The 21027-nt window shown below is 40.2% G+C and overlaps 1 pseudogene; it reads left to right on the top strand.

Annotated features, from left to right (window-relative positions):
• The first annotated feature begins 17129 nt into the window (after positions 1 to 17129).
• Positions 17130 to 17731, top strand: LOC110220325 (proteasome subunit beta type-2 pseudogene; annotated as a pseudogene).
• Positions 17732 to 21027: the final 3296 nt, after the last annotated feature.

Below are 21027 nucleotides of genomic sequence, written 5' to 3'. Positions count from 1 at the left end.
ACATGGGCTAGTAAGTATTTGAGACTGGATTTGAACTCAGGTGTTCATTCCTGACTCCAAGACCAGAACTCTAACTACTGTGCCTCTAGTTGCCTCTAATATGATATTACAAAATACATTATGACAAAAAGCCACCATGAATCCAGTAATACTTATAAAAAGGATTTTACTTTATTCATTATGATGGCATCTACAAATATTTGAAAAGAGTAGGGCATAGATATGAAAGACATCTCCTCATGCCTTCTTTCTGGCTTCCATGGCATCCTTCAAATCTCAGCTAAAATCCCACCTTCTGCAAGAAGCTTCTCCTGGTCTCCCCATTGCTAGTTCCCTCTGTTGATTAGCTCCAATTTTTCCTGTCCATATCCTATTTGCCCATGGTCGTCTGAATGTTGTCTTCCCCGTTAGACTGTGAGCTCTCTGAGGGCAGGTGTTGTCTTTTATCTTTCTTTGGATTCCCGGTATTTGGTACCGGGCCTGATGTATAGTAGGTGCTTAATAAAAGCTTGTTGACTGCACTTCAGCTGGTGAAGCAGCAAAAAGAACATGGAATTTGAAGTCAGAGGGGCTCAGTTCCAATTTCAACTTTGCTATTCTCTATGGTACTGGGTGACCTTGGGCAGTAAATCATACCTTTCTGAGATCTGTTTTCCCCATATTAATTATTAGAGGGTTGGACTACATAAACTCAAAGTCCTTTCCAGGTCTGAATCTATGATTCTTATAGCCACTTGGTAGGATCTGTAGCCTAGTATAAGGGACATATTGGAGCCAAGTCCAATTTGTTTTATGAAAGTCTATTGTTAAATTCACAGTATGATCATTTCTACCTTGGAAATCCACAAGTTTTGTGGATCATCTTAACTTAAGAAATTATTAATAATGCAGATTAAATTTAAAAATGTATCCTGCCTTCATTTTTGTTCCCCAGAGAGATGATTGTTAAAAATTTACAAGCATACATACGCTGGCCTAGGAACCATTTATAGGTTGTCACTAAGAATCCCTCAATGACCTCAACTGCTGAAACACTACTATAAAAATTCCTAGGGGAATAAAAGTCATTACAAAACATGTTCATAATACACACACACACACACACACACACACACACACACACACACACACACACACAGAGTCTTTAAAAGCTTACTAATAGTAAGACATGGGCTAACAAGGCTAACCATAGACTTATAGAGTCATGGTTTCTGGAAAGCAGGGACTAATGAAAGGCTATAGGTCAATGAAAAGTACCCTGCATGCAGAAGTCAGTTACTGGTTTAGATTCTGGTCTCTTTATTCAACTTTCTTGAATGAATGAATATTGCTGTCATCACCATCCCCCATAGAGAACTTTTTTTTTATTAATATCTGCTATAAAGGTGGGCGGCTAGGTGGCGCCATAGTACACAGAGTGCCAGGCCTAGAGTCAACTGGACTCATTTTCCTGAGTTCAAATCTGGCTTTAGACACATACTAGCTGTGTGACCCTAGGCAAGTCACTTAACCTTGTTTGCCCATTTCCTCATCTGTAAAATGAGCTGGAGAAGGAAATGTCAAAGCACTCCAGTATCTTTGCCAAGAAAACCCAAAATTGGGTGACGAAGAATTGGACATGACTGAACAATTACTATAAGAATATTAGTAGATAGAGAACTAAACTTAGGAAGATCTGAGTTAAAATCCATCCTCAGATACTTAGCTGTGTGACCCTGAGCAATTTATTTAACATTTGTTTGCCTAAATTTGCTCCTCTGAAAAGTGAGGGGTTGGACCTTTAAGAATTCTTCTGACTCTAATCACTGATTTGATAAGCAAGCAAAGTATAGGCAGAAGCTCTTACTTCTGGGGCCTCCAGTCACAGAGAGAAGTTCCCTGCCTAAGATTAGATAGGGTCTGTATTTTCCTCTGTGTATGTCTCTCCTCATGTCATGGTTCCCCATCCTCTTACAAGCAAATGCTTGACCTCCTTCTGCCTAGCAATAAAGGCCCTGTGCAACCCAATGCCATTTTTCAGGCTTTGGTCAGTCTCCCCAGACTCTAAAAAGCTGGATGACTGTCTCCCATGCTCCATAATCTCCCATTTCAGAACTTTGGTTCATGCCAGTTCCTACCTGTGATTTAAGGTTTAGGGTGCCTGAGGAGGCTTACATATATCATCTCATTTGATCCATACTTCTTTAGCACATCATCAGAACCCTGTGAGGTAGGGGCTATTATTATGCCCTTTTACAGATGAGTAAGCTAGTTAAGTGACTTGCCCAGGGTCCCGCAGCTAGAACGTATCTGAAGTTGGATCCAAAATCGAGTTTTCTGGATTTGAAGTATAAGGATCTCTCCACTGTCAGCTAGCTAGTTGCCTTAAAATGCAACCCAAAGGCCTCCAGAAAGCCTTCCTTGATTGTCTTGATCAATAACAGCCACTCCCCTAGAAGTCATGTGGTATTTTGTTTTTCCCTCTCTGATACACTCACCTTGTAATAATGTTATAGCTTTCCTTGTACCTTACCATCCTATTTAGCCAAATAAACTCTCCTTTACCGATTTTTAACCTTTTCTGTGTCCTGGATCCTGTGTCTGGTAAAGCCCGTGGACCACTTCACAAAATAATATATTTAAATGTTTAAAATAAAAGATATAGAACTAAAAAGCAAACCAATCGCACTGAAATGTATTTAGTGTAATTAAAAAAATCCCACAGGCCCCCTGAAGTCTACTCATGGACCCCTTAGGTGACAATGGGCCCCAGGGTAAGAACCTCTGTTCTAGGAGGACCTGGAATATGTCATAACCTAAATGTGGTGCCTTCGCTGTCCCCACTTACTTAAGTGCTCTGCATATGGCAAATGTTAGATAAATGTTGTTAAATTAATAAATGCTTTATTTTCTCTCCTAATTAGGGGGCTCTTTACACACTTCCTGGACACAATAATATTTATTGCTTGAATTTTAGAGTAAACAGCAAATAAAAGAAAGAGGGCAGAGTTGAAATGGCCCAGAAATGTAGTTTTTAATCATGGGTTTACCACGAATCATGCATGGTCTTTGGCAATCTCCAGGTCTCAATTCCGATGCCTGCTCCTCCAGGCTCAATGAAAGAGTTGGACTGAGTGATGTCAAGGTTTTGTATGGGGTTGGGTTTTTTTCCTTTTTTGGGCTGCTCTGACACTCTCAATGCTACTTTGTCAGGCTTAACAAATTTCACTCGATAGGCTGACAGCCCCTAACGAAGATGGCAACCTTCAACTAAACGAGAAAACTTTAGAGTGAGAATAAAATGACCAACCCAAAACCAATCTACTAATCTGATGAAGGTCGACAGGTTTTGCCTCTAGAAAACCTATGTTAAATGCTCAGCAGGCACTCAGAACCTCGTTGTCCTGTGGAATTAGCTGTGTGACCCTGGTCTAATCATTATCACCTTCTAGCCTCAGTTTCCTCTTCTGTCAAATGAGGGGGTTAGACTGGATGGCTTCTGAGATTCCTTCCAGCTGTCAGTCTAGGAGCCTATGATTAAGAAATGGGAAGAGCCATCACTATTCTCAGTCCCAACCCAATAATGAATGACAGCCAGGTTAACTCCAGCTCACCAGCAAAAGCTCATCTGCAAAGCTGGTCAAGGTCAGCTGGACCTCTCTCCCTGTAGTGCTAAAGCATGGCAGAAGATCACAGATCCTTCACACTGCAAGTCATCTCAAATTCAGCTGTAGCCCAGGCACAGCTCTCCCCCAGATGCACTGCAGGGCAGAATGAACTGGGGCTCTGCATGGCGTTTGCATTCGAAGAACTCCAAAGGAACCCTTGCTATCCCTGGGAAACACAGGGCTGACTCTGTATCATGCAGGCTGAAACCTCCTTTGGCCCTAGTCTTTCTTCTGATGAGGACCCCTGTTTTATGAGAATGAATCAATACTTTTCTCTGGAGACAGCAGCTGGGATGTTTTGTCTGAATGATTGAAAGGAAGCAAAGATTCTTTTGTTCTTAAAAGGCTTCTGTATTTTGGTAAAAGCCCCAGAACAGAGAAAGTCACGGTGGACAGGGATGGTGAGTTTTCAGGCCCTGCCTCCTCCTGCATCACTCACACATACCCTATGGGAATGGTTTGCACAAATGCATATGTAATAACACCAAATGGGGGGGCCTCTAAAACATTATTATTTCACGCCGCTCCTGACTTTGAGCAGAGGTTTAAAAAGAAATGTTTGCTTCCAATTATACTGTTACCATGATCTTGGATTTTGGCTGTTGGAAAACAAGAAGTTTGAACATAAGGGATGAATAATTGGGCTTCTTTGGAGATGCAAGTGAGATGTGCTTGGAATGCCAAGTGGCTGTCTTCACTACAGCAGGCTGTGGGACAAGAATAGCCCAATAATGGATTCTGTGAATGCCAGGCTCTGGGGGAGGGGGAGCATGGGGACTGGATGCAGTCAGAGCACAAGGAAGAAGAGCTTCCCAGCTTCAGGGTAGCAATTTTCGTCCTGTGTATCGATGCAACAATTACCACCACTTGTCATTCAAAAAAGAATAATACGTTTTAAAGAATGTTTAGCCTTCTGGTGGCCCTTCTTGTCAGAATCAGAACAAGTGAATGAAACGCCAAATATGAGTCAATAATTAGAGGCGGGGGGCCAATGAACTGTTGTGATCCTAGGATGCATGTAGAAAAGCATAGAATTCAAGACTGTGGAGGTTAATTGTCCTGCTTGAGTCTGTTCTGGTCATACCACATCTTGAAAATTGGTTGATTTTGGATATTTTTAAGAAGGACATTGATAAGCCCATATCTAAGGAAAGGCAACCAGGATGATGAAAAAGGGCTTCTGGATAAAGCCACATGAGGCTCAATTGAAGAAACTGGGTATATTGATCCTGAAGAAGAGGTGCATGCCTTATACCCCCCTCACCATCACCATGTCATCTGATCCAGTGACGTTGGCTTCCTTGCTCTTCCTCATACAAGAAACTCCATTCTGAGTCTGGGAATTTTCCCTAGCTGCCCCCCATGCCTGGAATGTTCTCCCTTTTCATCTCTATCTCCTGGCTTCAAGTCCTAATCCAAACCCTGCCTTCTACAAGAAACCTTTCAGGATGCCTTCAGTTCTAGTACTTCTGTTGATTATCCCCAATTTATATTTATTTGTCCATAGTTGTTTGCATATTGTTGCTCCCATCAGAATGTGAGCTCTTTGAGATCAGGGGCTCTCTTTTGCTTTTTTTTATATTCTCAGTACTTAGCACAGTGACTAGCACACATCAGAAGATGAGTAATTGCTTATTGACTGACTGACTAAAGAAGAGACAAGGAAGAGATAAGAGTATCTTCAATTCTGATGTGGGAGAGGGTATAGGATGGATGGAGCCAAGACAGTCAATTTTGAACTCCTGGTCTACTACCAAATGGGTAAGCAGCAGTGTCTTTCTGACTAACCACCTAGGCCTCCCTTTACCTATTCACCTCATGCTCTGAGAATTGAAATGAAATCAACATCATCATTGCCCCTGGAAAAGGCTTCATCATTCTTGTGACTTCTCAAACCAAAACATTCCATCATGACCACTACTCCCCTATAATGTTGTCTCCTCGTTAGGAATTTAAGTTCCTTGAAGGCAGGGACTGTCTAGCTTCTGCATTTGTATGTGAATGTTTGGCACATATTAAATGTTTAATAAGTGGGATTTTTTGTTTGTGCCATTATTCATTCATTCAAGTTAAATGAAGGTAAATTACACATCATATACAGCTAATACTTACATAGTGCTTACTATGTGCTAGGTATGGTGCTAAACACTTCACAGTTATGATCTCATTTGATCCTAGCAACAGCCCTGGAAGGTGAGAGCTGTTATTACCCTCATTTAATTGTTGAGGAAATTGGGGCAAACAGAAGTTAAGTGACTTGCCCAGGGTCACATAGATAGTAAATGTCTAAGGCCAGATTTGAACTCAGTTCTTCCTGACTTCAAATGTCAGCACTCTATCCACTGTGCCTGATAACCGTGCAAAGATGGAAAAAATTGCTAACAATTAGAGCTGCCCAACAATAAAATGGCTATCTTGGTCTAGTAGTGAGTTCCCTGTTGCAGGAAGTGGCTCAGAGGAAATATAGTCATTCTGAAAGGTAATTTAGAACTATGAACAAAAAATCATTAAGCTGTACATATTTTGGACCTATTCATTCCACTACTAAATCTATGCCCCAAAGAGATCAAAGAAAGAAGAAAAAGAACTCATCAAGTACAAAAATATTTGTGGCAATTTTTATGGTTGGTGGCAAAGAACCTCAAAGCAACAGAGTTTCCATCAATTTGGGGGTGATCAAACAATACGGTGTATGAAGCTAATAAATCCTTCACTTGATCCTTCTATCCCCATTAACTATTGTACTGTATCTCTTCTATCCTTTGTGACTAAACTCCTCAGAAAAGTCATCTATTCTAGGTGCCTCTGCTTTCTCTCCTCTCACTCTCTTCACCTTACAATTTTCTGACTTCCAATATTACCGTTCCCCTGAAACTGCTCTCTCCAAAGTTATCAGGGTTGCCAAATTCTATGGACTTTTCTCTGTCCTCATTTTTCTTGACCCCTCTACAGCCTCTGACACTATTGATCACTCTCTCCTCTTTGATACTGTTCTCTCTAGGCTTCCAGGATATCCCTGTCTCCTGGTTTTCTTCCTACTGACTAGACTACTCCTTCTCAGTCTTCTCTGTTGATTCCTCCTCCAGATCATGCCTTATAACTGTACATATCCCCCAAGGTTCTGGCCTGGGCCTTTTTCTCATCAATTCCCATGGATTTAATTATCTCTATGCTGACAGTTCTCAAATTTACTCATCTTTCTCTAACCTCACCAATAACCTCCGATCTCACATCTCCAAATGCATTCAGATAGCCCAAACTGGATGTCCACTAGATATCTTAAACTCAACATGTCCAAAAGTGAACTCATTCTTCTTCTCCCCCCCTACCCCTTCTCCATTACTGTACAGGGTATCACCATCCTCCCAGACCCTCAGGCTTACAACCTAGGAGTCATCCTGTACTCCTTACTATGTCTCACTTCCATATCCAAGCTGTGGCCAAGGCCTGATGATTTCATCTTTGAAATATCTATTGAATATGCCCCCTTTTCTCCTCTGACACTGCCACATCTCGAGGGCAGGCCATCATAACCTCAAGTTTGGATTGTTGCAATAACCTGCTGGTGGCTCCAAGTCTCTCCTCACTCCAACCCCTCCACCATTCAACAAATAAAGTGATTTTCCTAAAGCACAGGTCTAACCATATCAGCTCCTACTCCTTAAACTCCTATGGTTCCCTATCATTTCTGGGATCAAAAACAAAATTCTTGGTTTGGAATTCTAAGTTCTTCAAAACCAGCCTCCTCCCATACACTTTTCAAGTTTTCTTACGCCTTTTTCCACCTCCCACCCCCATGTACTCTTCAATCCAGTGACATTGGCCCAGTCAATGTTCTATGAACAAAACACTCCATCTTTTGGTTCTGGGCATTTTCTTTTTTTCTTCATTTTTTTTTATAATTCAATAATGTTTTTATTTTCCAATCGATAAAATATTTATTTTCTTTCCCTCCCACTTCCATCCACCCTTTGCGAGGAGAAAAAAGAAAAAGGAAACCGTTGAAACCTATGTTTAGTCACACCACTAAGTTCCAGCACTAATTATTTTACATCAATTTTTCAAAAATTTTGAATTCCAAATTCTCTCCCTCCCTTCTACCCCTTCCCTAAGCATTGTGAAAGCAAGAAATGTGTTATCAGTTACACATGTGAAATCATGTGAAGCATATTTCCATATTAGCCATGTTGCAAAAAACAGAAAAGCAAGAAAAATAAAGTGAAATAGTATGCTTCAAACTGCATTCAAACTCCATCAGTTCTTTCTTTAGAGGTGGATAGCATTTTTCATCCTAAGTCCTTTAGAATTGTCTTAGATCATTGTATTGCTCAGAATAACTAAGCCACTCACAGTTGATCATCATAAAATATTGCTATTATCATGTACCATGTTCTACTGGTTCTGCTCATTTCACTTTGCATGAGGTCATATAAGTCTACTCAGGTTTTTCCAAAATCATCCTCCCTATCATTTCTTATAGCACAATAGCATTCCATCACAATCACAACTTATTTATTCATTCCCCAATTGATGGGCATCCCCTTCAATTTCTAATTCTTTGCCATCACAAAAAAAAAGAAAAAAAGCTGCTACAAACATTTTTGTACATACAGGTTCTTTTCCTTTTATCTCTTTAGGATGCATATTTAGTAGTGGTATTGATGGGTCAAAGGGTATGCACAGTTTTGTAGCCCTTTGGGCATAGTTCCAAATTGTTCTCCAGAATGGTTGGATTCATTTACAACTCCACCAACAATGCATTAGTGTCCCAATTTTCACACATCCCCTTCAACATTTGTCATTTTCATTTCTTGTCATGTGAGCCAACCTGATAGTTATGAAGTGGTGCCTCAGGTTGTTTTAATTTGCATTTCTCTAATCAATAGTGATTTAGAACATTTTTCAATTTCTTCTGAAAATTGCCTGTTCAAATTCTTTGACCATTTTTCATTTTGGGAATGACTTGTATTCTTATAAATTTGACTCAGTTCTCTATATATTTGAGAAATGAGGCTCTTATCAGAGAAACATAGGTACATACATTTCATTTCCTGCTTTCAATCTAATCTTGGTGGCATTAGTTTTGTTTGTGCAAAACTTTCTTTGTTTAGTGTAATCAAAATTACCCATTTTAGATACTGTAATGCTCTCTATCACTTACTTGGACATAAATTCTTTGCTTATTCACATATCTGACAGGCAAAGGATTCCATGCTCCCCTAATTTGCTTATATCACTCTTTGTGTCTAAATCATATATCCATTTTGGCCTTATCTGGGTATATGGTGTGAGGTGTTGGTTTACATGTATCTTCTGCCAAACTGCTTTTCAGTTTTTCCAGAAGTTTTTGTCAAATAATAAGTTCTTGTCCCCAAAGCTTTGATCTTTGGGTTTATCAAACTCCAGACAACTATGGTCATTTACTACTGTGCATTGTTTACCTAACCTATTTCCCTGATCCACCAGTCTATTTCTTAGCCAGTACCAGATTGTTTTCTTGATTACTGCTTTGTAATATAGTTGGAAATCTAGTACTGCTAGGCCACCTTTCTTCACATTTTTTCCCATTAATTTCCTTGATATTCTTGACCTTTTGTCCCTCTAGATGAGTTTTGCTATTATTTTTCTAGCTTTATGAAATGATTTTTGATCATTTGATTAGTATGGCACTGAATAAATACATTTAGTAAATTAAATTAAATTTATTTAAAAATACTTAAAATTGCCATTTTTATTATATTGCTTCAACCTACCCATGAGCAATTAATATTTCTCCAGTTGTTTAGATCTATCTTTATTTCTGTGAAAAGTTTTTTGTAATTGTGTTAAAATGGTTCTTGAGTTTGGTTGACAAGTAGACTCCCAAGTATTTTACATTGCCTGTGATTATTTTAAATTAAATTTCCATTTCTTCCTGCTGTGATTTGTTGGTAGGATATAGAAATGTTAATGATTTAAATGAGTTTATTTTATGTCCTGCAACTTTGCTAAAGTTATTAATTATTTCAACTTGTTTTTTAGTTGATTCTCTAGGATTCTCTGAGTATTCTATCATATCATCTGAAAAGAGTGATGGTTTGTTTCCTCACCATCTATTTTAGTTCTTTCAATTCATTTGTCTTCTCTTATTGCCATAGCTAACATTTCTAATACAATATTGAATAACAGTGGTGACAATAGACATCCAGTCTTCACCTCTGTTCTTACTGGGAAGGCTTCTAGCTTATCATCATTACAGGTAATGCTTACTAATGATTTAGATAAATAATACTTATCATTTTAATGAAAGTTCCACTTGTTCCTATGCTTTGTAGTGTTTTAGTTAATAGGAATAAGTGTTGTGTTTCCAAAAGCTTTTTCTGCACTTATTGAGATAGTCATATAATTTTTCTTGTTATTATTGATATGGTCAATTATGCTGACTTTTTTTTTTTTGGGTGAGGCAATTGGAATTAAGTGACTTGCCCAGAGGCACACAGCTAGTGAGTGTTATGTGTCTGAGGCCAGATTTGAACTCAGGTCCTCCTGATACTAGGGCTTGTGCTCTATCCACTACACCACCTAGCTGCCCCTGATGGTTTTCTTAATATTCAGCCAGTCCTGCATTACTGATATAAATCTTACCTGGCCATAATGTATGATCTTTGTGATACTTTGCTGTAATCTCCTTGCAAGTATTTTATTCAAAATTTTTGCATCAATATTCATTAAAGAAATTGTACTACAGTTTTCTTTCTCTGTCTTTGCTGTTCCTGATTTAGGTATCAGCACCGTATTTGTGTCATACAATAAATTTGGTAGGACTCCTTCTTTATCCTATTTTTTCAAACATTTTATATAATATTGCAATTAATCATTCCTTAAATATTTGGTAGAATTCATTTGTGAATCCATCTGGTTCTGGGGATTTTTTTAAGAAGCTCATTTATGACTTGTTCAATTTTTTTTTGTTTCTCTCATTTTATCTTGTCCCTCGTCAAAAGTCTGTTTTGCTTCTGACCACTGCCTTCTTTAATTCACCTTCCCTTCTAACAGTCCCCTCTTCTCTTATCCATTTCCCCCTTCACCATAAAAGCTCTTCCTTGCATGCTTCTTTCATGAGATATTTTTTCCTAATTCTTCATATGCCTTCCCCCTTCTCCTAGTGCATCCATCTTTCTCACCCTTTAATTTTTTTTCCAAAAATCTTCCCAACATCATCAACTCATACCAATGCCCTAAGTCTATGTATACTCCTTCTAACTGTCCTTATACTAATAAAGTTCTTAGGAATTACAAGTATCATCTTCCCATATAGGAATATAAACATTTTAATCATGTTAAGTCCAGTATGATTTCTTTTTTATGTTTATCTTTTTATGCTTCTCTTGAGTCTTGTGTTGGTATGTCAAATTTTCTATTCAGCTCTGATCTTTTCATCTGGAATGTTTGAAAGTCCTCAATTTCATTTAATATCCATTTTTCCCATTGAAGGATTATACTCAGTTGTGCTGTGTAGGTTACCATTACTTGTAATCTTAGTTCCTTTACCTTCCACTCTTTCAATGTAGAAGCTACTAAATCTTGTGTGATCCTGACTGTGACTCCAAGATATTTGAATTGTTTCTCTCTGGCTGCTTGCAATATTTTCTCCTTGACCTGGGAACTTGGAATTTGGCTACAATATTTCCTGGCATTTTCATTTGTCACCTTCAGGAGGTGAGCAGTAGATTCTTTCCATTTCTATTTTACCCTCTGCTTCCAGGACATCAGGGCAGTTTTCCTTGATAATTTCTTGAAATGCAATGAGTGGGTTCTTTTTTTGATCATGGCTTTTGGGTACTCCAATGATTCTTAAATTATCTCTCTTTGATCTACTTTCTAGGTTAGTTGTTTTTTATGATGAGATAGTTCACATTTTCTTCTATTTTTTTAATTTCTTTGATTTTGTTTTATTGTTTCTTGATGTCTCATGGAGGCATTAGCTTCCATTTGTCCAATTCTAATTTTTAAGGAATTATTTTTTTCCCAGTGAGCTTTTGTACCTTATTTTTCAGTTGGCCAATTCTGTTTTTTAAGTTTTTTTCTTTAGTGAGCTTTTGTACCTCTTTTTCTAGTTGACCAGTTTGGCTTTTTAAGGAGTTCTATTCAATGGATTTTGGTGCCTCTTTACCATTTGGCCAATTCTATTTTTTAATGTAATATTTTCTTCAGCACTTTTTGTGCCTCTTTTACCAAGCTGTGGACTCTCTTTTCATAATTTTCTAACATCACAGTCACTTATTCTCCCAATTTTTATTCTATCTCACATATTTGACTTTTAAAATCCTTTTGAGCTCTTCTAGGAATTTTGTTGGGCTTGTGTCCAATTCACATTTATTTTTTTGTGAAGCTTTGCTTTAGCTGTTTCAACATTGATGTCTTCTTCTAAGTTTGTGTCTTGGTCTTCCCTGTCACCACAGTAATTTTTTTTTTATTATTGGGTTCTCTATTTGCTCATTTCCCCAGCTTATTTCTTGCCATTTACGTTAAAGTTAAGTTATGCTTCTGATGTGGAGGAGGCACTGTTCAAAGCTTCAGGTTTTTCATATACTACTGTTTTCAGAGCTAGTTCTGGAGTAAGTTTTTGGTGCTTCCAAGATGGTATGATCTAAAGAGAGGTGTAGTCACTGTTTTCCTGTCCTGTGCTCTGGTCTTTACCTAGGAAAGGACCTTGCTCCCCTGAAGATACAAATGTTAATGCTGCTATTGGCCCTGGAACTGTGCCCATAATCTTCTTCTGACCAGTCATCCAAATCCTTTACTATTTCTGGGATGAGAGCTCCCAAAGCTGCTGTTGCCACTGTCATAGCTGCATCCAAGGCCTACTGCTGGTATGCTTCTGGCTGCCCCTCCACCTGGTGTCACAGATCTCTCTTACCAACTTCCTAAATTGTCTTGTGCTGGAAAACTGTCTAACTACAGCCTTATGGTGGCTCTGCCACTCCAGAATTCAATATGAAGTATTATTCTAAAGTTGCTTGGAGGGGAATGTTAGGAAGGTTCAGCTAAAATGCTGCCTGTATTCCAGAATCTTTTTCTTAATAATCAGCTCTTAGCATTTTCTATATCTGTCCCATATGCTTCTTCCTCCTCATCTCTGGCTTCTGGCTTCCTTTAATCCCCAAGTAAAATCTCACCTAAAGAAAGCCTTTCCTCACCCCTCTTCATTCTGGGGCCTTCCTTCTCTTATTTCCAGTTTATCCTGTATATAGTTCATCTGTACATATTTGTATGCTTATTGACTCTCCCATTAGATTGAAAGCTCCTTGAGGGAAAGGACTGTCTTTTGCCTCTTTTTATCTCCTTAGTTCTTAGCATAGTGCCGAGAGCATTAAAGGTAATTGTTTTGTAATTTCAGTCTTGTTCAACTCTTCATGACACATTTCAGGATTCTCCAGTCAAAGCCACTGGAGCAGTTTGCCATTTTCTTCTCCAACTTATTTTACAGCTGAGGAAACTGAGGCAAACAGGGATAAGTGATTTGCCCAGTAGTAAGTGTCCAAGGCTGGATTTGAACTCAGGTCTAATTCCAGGTCCATTTACTATGCCACCTAGCTGCTCCATAATAGGTACTTAATAAATATTAAGTGACTGAATGATTGACTAGAATATTAATGTGCCATAATAGGTGTTTAATAAATGCTTAGTGATGTGTAGACTTGAAACAACAATTTCAGAGAGACCTGGGAAGGCTTGTATGAACTGATACAAAGTGAACTGGGCAGTACCAGGGGAATAATTTATACATTAAAAATATACATTGTAAAGACAACTTAGAGTGATTTAAGAACTCTGAGCAACATAATGACCAACCATGATTCCAGAGGGCAGATGAAGAAATGTGTTACCCACCTCCTGACAGAATGATGAAAGACTCAGGTTCCAGAATGAGACATACATTTTTGATACAACCAATGAAATTTGTTTTGCTTAGCTACACATATTTCTTATGAGGGTTTTGTTTTTCTTTTGTTTTTCTTTTTTCCCAAGAAATTGAGAGGGCTAGAAAATAGATTTTTCCTAACTGAGAAAAACAAAAAATTAAATTGACAAAAATATACCATATTGCCTCTAGGGTCCCCTGCTCAAAGTATTCAGACTCCTCTAAGCTTTAGTATCAGCTTAGCCTATAAATCATCATTTCTTCCCTCCCCCCACTCCCTGTCAAATTAGTAACATTTCCTATCCTGAGGTGAACATAAGGATGTGAAAGGGAGGAAGATTGTGAATGGTGGGGGAAGAGGGCAGGAAAATATTTTCCCTAGTCACTCCCTTTTAAATCCACCCCTTTGGAGTTTACATCACTGGTACTCTTTAAAGGGCCAAGATGAAGGATCCCAGCAAGACCCACCTGTAGCAAGACTGACAGCAAATGAGCAATGATTTGACAGGCATCTGTTCCTTCTCACCCACCCAGCAGGGATGGAGATGGTGCACACAAGCAAATGAGGTTTTCTGAGCAGTATTTACAGTTTCCAACAGTGATGCCCACACTCTAAAGAACCCATGTTGTTCTGCAAACACGTTTCTCCCTCTAGCCCCTCTGAAAAGACTGAGACTGTAGCCATGCTGTCGCTGCCACATTTGGCAGGTGGCGTCTTGTTAAGGGAGGCAGCAGCATTTCACCCAGAGACTTGATGCCAGCAGGTGGGCAGTTTGGCCTCAGCACACATCACAATCTAAAGGAAAAGGGAGAGGATTGGGGCTAGAAGCCCTCAGTCCATCCATTTCCTCCTGAAAGCAGCCCTACCATCTGCCCAGAAGAAAAAGCGAAAAGAGGGAGAGTAGCACGTCTCAAAACAAAGAAATAATTCCGTCCCATTAGTGCTTTCTTCAGATAATCCACCAGAAATATTGAGCTTTAGGGAGTCACAGGGTCTCAGATTAGGAGGCAAGTGCTCACTCTCCTCCTGCAGGAGATCCTAAGTTAGGCTATAAACCCGGGTAAAGATGGAAGGGGCCTCAGAGATCATCTAGATCCTCCATTTATAGTTCAAAATTCTGAAACCTAGGAAGAAGTTGAAATAATCTATCCAAGGTAGACTACACAGGCAGTCAGGTATCCAAGGGAAGATATGAAACCTGATCTTGTACCTTCCTGAGCCAACATTCTTTCTGCCTCATCCCTTGGCCTTGATGACAAGGTAGGACTCTGAATTCACTCTGGCCTTAGAGGATTATATCCTGATATATAAACCATGTATCTGACCAAAGTCCATTTTCACCTTTATCTGCCATCCCTATCAAATGACACAACATTTAAAGCACTTTGCACAATATAAAACACTATATAAATGCTACAATAGCAATAATAATGTAATATTACAATATAATTACTACTGTTGTTGCCTCTACTCTTTTTTTTGTTTTGTTTTGTTTTAGGCTATGGAGGTTAAATGACTTGCCCAGGGGTCACGCAGCTAGTACGTGTCAAGTGTTTGGTCTGAGGCTGGATTTGAACTCAGGTCCTTCTGACTTCAGGGCTGCTGCTCTATCCACTGCACCACCTAGCTGCCCCCTGTTGCCTCTATTCTTAAAAAGCAATATGGTATGTTAGAAATAGCTTGGGATTTGGAGTCAAAGAATTTGAGTTCAAATCCAGTCTCTATTATTTACTGCTTATGTGATTTTGGGCAAGTCACTTAATCATGGGCCTTCAGTTTCCTGACTTGTAAAATGAGGTAGTTGGGCTTGGTGGCTTCTAAGGTCTTTTCTAGCTCTAAATCTTTGAACTTATATGGCTGCGAGCACCAAACCAGGGGATCTGGCCCCAGCTCCCCTGTGCTGATGCCATTCTTAGTTACAGACACAAAATTTGACCTGGAAGAAGCCAAATAAGTCATCTTGTCCACCCCCTTCATTTTACAGATACAGAAACCAAGGTGTAGGGAAATAAATGACTTGACCAAAGCCACACATGGCACATGGCAGAACTGGGATTTGAACTCAGGTACATTTTGTGGTTCAGTGCCTAGAGTGCCTAAACTCAGAGTCATGTTCCTGAATTCAAATCCAGCCTCAGACACTTACTAGCTGTGTGACCCTGAGCAAGTCAATTAACCCTGTTTGCCTCAGTTTTCTCATGTGCAAATGAGCTGGAGAAGGAAATGGAGAACCACTCCAGTATCTTTGCCAAGAATGAACAACAGCAACATTTGACTCCAGAACCACTACACTACCATGTGGCCTCTCTAACATAATAGATCCTTGGAAGGTAAGAGTCCTGCTCAACTGGTATACTCCCTGACCTCTTGTCCTCATCTTTTGACTAGCACCTCCTCTCTCCTCCTTCTCCCCTCAGCCTTGTGGTATAGTCATTGGCTCTTAGACAAAAATCATAGGAACATAGGTCATAAATCCTTTAACATTTCTGTCTCTCTTCCTTATCCTAGGTGTCCATTTACACTACACTCAAACCATATTTTGACCTCTGGAATCCCTGCTGTATTAGAATAAGGACATTCAATACAGCGTGTTCAGAACTGCTCTTCCTGGTTCCAGTCAACTTTGTGAGAGTTTTGGGGACTGCTTCCTATGGAGGATGTCATCACTGACAGCCTTACAACTGTGAGATGACTGACTCCCCTAACTGATGAGACAGAAGACTCAATGATTCAGTAAAGAATAAAAGGATGGGCCACCATCACCACCACCTTCCCACCTACCTCTGTCTCTTACTCTAAGCATAACGTGATTCCAGTGAGGAGTGGAGAAAGGTGAGTCCTTCTCTACCCCAGAGTCATGGCAACCCTATCCATGCTCCCCATGAGGAATATGGACTCAACCAGGCAAACTTATACCTGGGGCCCCAACAGCCTCTAACATCTTTTGAGTTTCCTTTCCTGAGTAGTAACCCCTAGATGAATGAATGTATTTAGGCTTGGAAGCAAATTTGTGAGTTTGAAATGTCCAGAGGTCTACTAGTGTGGCTGTGCTGGCCACTGTTGACTAAGGTGGTTGACTGTGGATATGACTGAACATGAAATTCAGAGGAAGTTCAAATTTGGAGAGATGTGATAGTGCATAGCTGGTAATATGAAAATGACTGATTAGAAAACTGTTTAACATATCTATATGGTTTGAATTGTCCCGGAACAACCTACCACCCCTGCTCATTACAAGTATTAGAATATTCTTCCACCAGGCCACCCACTTTTTTCCCATTGATGAGTTCTTCCTAGTCTCCATTTTGTGGAAGAACTGAGGCTAAGCCTGCCTTCATTCTTCTCTCCTGCCCCTGACTTTTTAGACTTCAAAATAATGCCCCAGTGCTGGATTGCCATCATCCTCAACCCTCATCTCCCACATTAACCTCAGCTTATTGGTTCCTTTTTGTATGTCCTTCCCCCTAAAAATGGAAACTCATGGGTGCCACTTCCCCTTCAGCAGTGAGCCGGCAGTGAGAAGGAACCACAGACAGGCTCAGCCTGAGCTTTGACCAGTCCTGTCCCATTGCCCACCATGGAGTACCTTATCAGCATCCAGGAGCCTATATCTTGGTGGCTTCCGACCACATGGCCACCAGCAACATCATCCAGATGAAGGACGATCATAACAAGCTGCTTAAGATGAGTGAGAAGATCTTACTTCTGTGTGTTGAAGAGGCTGGAGACACAGTGCAGATTGCTGAATACATTCAGAAAAACATACAGCTCTACAAGATATGCAATGGGTATGAATTGTCTCCCACAGTAGCAGCTAACTTCACATGTTGAAATCTCACTGACTACCTCTGGAATGGGACCCCATACCATGTCAACCTCTGGTTGGCTGGGTATCATGAGCATGAAGGACCCACACTGTACTATATGGACTACCTGGCAGCTCTAGCCAAATCTCTATTTCCAGCCCACGGTTATGGTGCCTTCTTGGCCCTCAGCACCCTAGATCATTATCACAAATCAAGTATCACATGTGCGGAGGCAGGAGAGTTCCTGGAGAAAGGTCTGGAGGAGCTCCAGATATGCTTCATCCTGAACCTACCATCCTTCAGCATCAGGATTATCAACAAAGATGGCGTCCATGAACTAGACACCATCCTCCCTTCCAAGAGGAGCTCCTAACCCATCACTGACCCCCAAACTGATCCCACCAGCCAGCTTACCTTGTTGTGACTGGTTCCTTTACTATTGTTTTCTACGCTTCCGAAATTCACAGAGAACTAGATGCCAATAAAGCTGGATATTGACAAAAAATAAAGAATGGAAACTCATTGAGGGCAAAGACTGTCTTTCATTCTGTTTATATTTGTATCTATAGCACTTAACATGGTATCTGTCACATATTAAACATTTAAAAATGCTTATTTCCTTCCTTCTTCTTTCCTTCACTATACCCAAGAGCCCTGATGTTGCTGTATGAAGAATCCATCCTCCCAGTCACCATCGAGGAAGATAATTCTTTTGGAGAAGGAGCCAACCATTCCCACCAACTAATGACCAAATGTTATTGATGGGGCAAGCACAGGAGGAAGCATGTGCCAGACAAGTCAAACCAACACCACCACCTTGACCAACACCTCCCCCTCAGATTCCAAAGGATATAGTCCATGACCCTGAACTCAAGAACCTTGGAATGGCAATGCCTTCCAAACCATCAGTTTCATTTCTAACCAGGGATACACAGCCCTTATTGAGGGCATAAATAGCTGTGGAGAAGAGGCACACTTCTAACACCAGTTTCTGTCTGCCACCAATAGGCAGATAAATCCAAGTGCCCTAGGACTAATAGTACCTCCTAAACCTGGGGTCTTGCTTCTAGTCCATTCAAGGAAGCAATCCCCTTACTGTCCCCCTACCCACCTCAGAGATGAGACCTGACAATTGCTTTCCATAGGTATTATAGACACAGTTTCTAAAGACCCAGAAAATACAAAGTTCTTGACATTGTCAAATGATTCATCAACAGAAACTGATATGATTTCATCAGTAGAAATGACATTAAAGTAGATCCATTGCCATCTGCTTTGCCAATGCATCCTAAGAATCATGCAAACTTTGCCTCTGACTTGTAGCTGAAATTTCTTATATGTGTTATTTCTCCCTTTTGAATGTGCACTCCATGAAAACATGGACCATCTTTTCCTACTGAATCCCTAGGACTTTGTCCATAATATGCTTCAAAAATGTTTTCCATTCCTTCATTCATATGGGACATTCACCATTCCAGACAGTGGAAGAGTTTCAGAGCTGAAAGGGTTGAGTGCTGACAACATGGTCTCTGGTCTGGTGACAGTGAAAAGGTGATTTTCAATCAGATGACAAGGAAAGCTTGACTGGAGCTGGCCCAACCATATTAAGCTATGTGAAGAATTCACCAAATTGAGGCCATCCAGCTCAAATTCCCTAAATGTTCTCCACTTCTCTCCTCTTCCAACTCTAGTCTCAGAGAAAGAGTTGACTCCTTTCCCTTTAGTAACCAAACATTATACTTATGCCCTTGAGCCCATATAGTTCTGTCTCTTCTGGGAGCATTCTTGCCCTCTTTTCATTTTGAATCTTTCCCTTTATACTGACCTTCCCAAGCTGCTTATAAATATTCCCATGTCTTCCCCTTTTCTTAAAAAACCTTCACTTGACCCTGAATCACATCAAGTAATTATTATTGATCTCCCTTTCATTCTCAAGCCACTGGAAAGTGTTTTCTACTTTCAATGACTCCAATTCTTCATTGACCACACACTGCTCATCGCCTCCAAATGAGGCTTCTGATACCACTATTCTGCAGAACCTGCTGTCCCTGAGATTCTTAATGATGTCTTAGCTACTAAAACTAATGGGCTTTTTCAGTTCTTATCCTCCTTGACCACCCTGCATCTTTCTGGCTGCCCACCTCTTCTCCTGAATATTCTCTCTTCCCTTGGTGTCTGTGACACTGCTCCTTCTGATCCCCCTCTCATCTCTCTAACCACTCTTCTCAGCTTCCTCTGTGGCTCCATCTTCCATCTCCCAGCTCTTGGAAGTCAGCATTGACCAAAGCTCTGCCCTGAGCCTTCTCTTTTCTCTCAGCATGCTCTTCCTTAGTAACCTCATTACTGCTCCTGGATTCAAATATCACCTCTATAAAAATGACTCTCAGAAGTATACATCCAGCCATCAATCCTCTCTGGAACTCCAGTCATGCATTATAACTTACCTGATAAATATCTCCTCATAGGTATCCTAGAGGCATAGCCAATTCCCACTGGCTAATGCATATCCAACAGATGCATAGAATCTTAGAATTACCAGACACTTCAATAGCCATCTAGTCCAAATCATATTTTAAAAAGAATCCCTACTACAGGATATCAAATAAGCAATCAAGGAAGGGGAAACCACTACCTTCAGAAGTAGCTTAATCCAATTTTAGTGAGCTCCATTTTGAAAGAGTTTTTCTTTACAGTAAGCCCAAGTCTGCCTCTGTGTAACCTCCATCAATTGTTTCTGGGTTTTGCCCTCTGGTATTAAACTAAACATCTTGTGGCATCTGAAATTCTGAGAGACAAAGTTCTGGGTATGATTTATCAGTTTATTAAGTAGGCTAGCAAATAATCAATAAATCAAGGGCAGTGATGTCTCCCAGTGACCAAAGACCCCAAAGCCACCTTAATCTGGGTCTGTCTTTCTGACAACACATTATTGGGACCTCCCTGAGAAGTAAAAGGCAACCCTGATTGGTGGATACTTAATGAGAAGGTGGGCTTTTTATGTTTTGTTCATAAACCCATTCATTTGGTGTTTTCTTGGCAAAGATACTGGAGTAATTTGCCATTTCCTTCTCCAGCTCATTTTATAGATGGGGAACTGAGGCAAATGGGGTTGTGATTTGCCCAGGGTCACACACAGCTAGTAAATGCCTGAGGCCAGGTTTGAACTCAGGAAGATGAGTCTTCCTGATTCTAAGTCCTGTGCTTTATCCACTGCACCACCTAGCTGCCCAAGGAGGTGAGTTAAATGCTCTCAGCTCTTCTGGATTGCTTCATCATTGATGGGGGCAAAAGGGTGGATCCAGTTTAGGAAGAATGCCTACTCACGAGATTTAGCAGTCTCCAGCAATCTGGGCAAAGAAAACCAATCCACTCAGGCTCTCTTTGGCTTAGTTTCTCCTTTGTAGGTCTTTGTACTCTCTGTACCTACCCCAACTTTGATTAAAAATGGATGATGCAAGAGTCAGTTCTTGGACTAGCTCTGCTTGGCCTTTGTTTATGGAATAAACAAATCTAGGGACCCTGTCCAGGCAGATACCTTGGGGGCAGGGAGATAGTACCTTCCTTAGGTACAATGGAAGAGGTCTCATTTGACCTAAGGATGGAGGTTTTTAACAGAAAAGGGAATGGTACAAGTTAATACTAATAACCAAATGATACAGCATTAAAATT

This window comes from Phascolarctos cinereus, unplaced genomic scaffold, assembly GCF_003287225.1.
Source record: "Phascolarctos cinereus isolate Bilbo 61053 unplaced genomic scaffold, phaCin_HiC Scaffold_4;HRSCAF=312, whole genome shotgun sequence".
NCBI lineage: Eukaryota > Metazoa > Chordata > Mammalia > Diprotodontia > Phascolarctidae > Phascolarctos > Phascolarctos cinereus.
The sequence above is the reverse complement of the archived record's forward strand: the minus strand, read 5'-3'. Positions and strand labels throughout refer to the sequence as shown.